Source organism: Prionailurus viverrinus, unplaced genomic scaffold (assembly GCF_022837055.1).
Source record: "Prionailurus viverrinus isolate Anna unplaced genomic scaffold, UM_Priviv_1.0 scaffold_59, whole genome shotgun sequence".
Taxonomy (NCBI): Eukaryota; Metazoa; Chordata; class Mammalia; order Carnivora; family Felidae; genus Prionailurus; species Prionailurus viverrinus.
This window is the reverse complement of record NW_025927621.1, coordinates 715,525-717,871: the sequence shown is the minus strand read 5'-3', so window position 1 is coordinate 717,871 and position 2,347 is coordinate 715,525.

Genomic DNA, 2,347 nt, shown 5'->3' with positions numbered 1-2,347 from the left:
CCCAGTACCATTTGCTGAAGAGACTTTTGTTTTTCCATTGGATATTCTTTCCAGTGTTATCAAAGATTACTCGGCCATATGTTTGAGCATCCATTTATGGGTTCCCTATTCCGTTCCATTGATGTCTGTGTCTGTTTATGTGCCTGTACCATACTGTCTTGATGATTGCGGTTTTCTAATGCACCATAAATTCCAGATTTTAATGTCTCCAGCTTTGTTTTCTTTTTCAACATGACTTTGGCGATTTGGGGTCTTTTCTGGCTCCCTACAAATTTTAGGGTTGTTCTAGTTCTGTGAGGAATGCTGGTGTTGTTTTGATAGGAATTGCATTGAATGTGTCGATTGCTTAGGGTAGTATTGACATTTTAATAATGTTTGTTCTTCTCATCCATGAGCATGGAATGTTTTTCCGTTTCTTTGTGTTTCTTCCATTTCTTTCATAGATGTTGTATGGTTTGTGCCTTTATGTTTTTGATCTTTGTTTATTTTTGAGAGAGAGAGAGAGAAAGAGAGAGCACATGAGCAGGGGAAGGGCAGAAAGAGGGAGAGAGGGAGACACAGACTCTGAAGCAGGCTCCAGGCTCCGAGCTGTCAGGACAGTGCCCATCACGGGACTCAGACCCACAAATGCGGGATCATGTCCTGAATTGAAGTCGGCACTTAACCGACGGAGCCACCCAGGCGCCCCTCTATTGTTTTAAGTGTACTGATCTTTTACCTCTTTGGTTATGTTTACCCCTGGGTGTTTGATGGTTTTCAGTGCAGTTGTAAAGTACATCAATCCTTGATTTCTCTCTGCTGACTCATTATTGGTGTATAGAAATGCAATCAACTTCTGTATATTGATTTTATATCCTGAGACTTTCCTGAATTCCAGTATCAGTCCTAACAGTTTTTCCATGGAGTCTTTGGGATTTCCTTGAAAAGTATCATGTCTGCGAAGAGGGAAAGTTTGACCCTCCTTGCCAATTTGAACGCCTTGTATTTCTTTTTGTTGTCTTCTTGCTGAGGTTAGGACTTCCAACAGTTTGTGGAATAACAGTGGTGAGAGTGGACATCCCAGTCGTGTTCCTGACCTTAGGGGGAAAGCTCTCAGTTTTTCCTCATTGAAGATGATATTAGTTGTGGGACTTTCATATCTGGACATACTGATATTCAGACAAGATCTTTCTATCCTTCCTTTCATGTGTGCTTTTTTTCCATCAAGAAAGGATGCTGCATTGTGTCAAATGCTCTTTCTGCATCTATTGAGAGGATCATATGGTTGTTATCCTTTCTTTTCTCAATGTGATGTATCACATCAGTTGATTTGCAGATATTGAATTGGTGGTGCATCCCAGGAATAAATCTAATTCATTGTGGTGAATAATTATTTGTATGTATTGTTGGATCCGGCTTGCTACTTTTGTTGAGAATTTTTGCATCCAGGTTCATCAGGGAAATTGGTCTGTAGTTTTCCTTTCTGGTGGGGTCTTTGTCCAGTTTGGTATCAAGGCCAAGCTGGCCTCATAGAATGACTTTGGAAGTGTTCCTTCCATTTCTCTGTCCATGACCTTATCTTGTTCTTTCATTTGGGATGCATTCCTCTTGTCTTGGCATTTTGGCTGAGTTTTTGCCTTCTCTGTGTTACAAACGCTCATTATGTTAGCTGCCTGTGAGATGAATGGCTTTAATAAAAGGAGGTCATCTAGTGTCCAGGGGCTGACACATCAGGGAGTGTCTGTGGTGTGTGTTGCATACATTGTTTTGTGTTCTGGCTGCACTGTCCTTCAGGCCAGTTGTATGGACAATGTATGGTCCTTGGCCAGAATGTGCTGAGTTTTGTCTAGGTCAGCTCCGATCTGCCTCTTAAATGAGACTTGAAATGACTGCCACTCGAAGCGAAGTTCTGCAGAACTGTCTGGTCAAGAGAGGTGGTGTGGTCATGGGCTTCCGCTGGTCACCTGCGGAAGGGGACACCTCCATTGGGACTGAGGCAAGCCTGATTGACCTAGAAGGCCAGTCTCACCAGAGCACAGGAATGTGGGGTTGGTGTTAGCATCTTAGGCAGCCAGTGTGGGGATGACATTGTTTCCAGCAGATGGCTCTGTGTCTATGCTGTGGGGAAGAGGAGGAAAATGGTCCCACACACTTCCTCTGTCCTGGCTCCTTTGTCCCCTTGTGAACACTGCCTCTCAGGGGTGCTCTATGAGAGTGTATAATCGCTCCACTGTGTACACCAGGCGATGTACAGGTCACTGTTTCCATACCGTCTGCCTGTATGTAGATTGCTGCCTTCTCTGAAGGATTAGGCCAGTGCCCTCAGGGATGTATCCCAGCCAAGCCTTCTGACCTTTGAAACTCCACA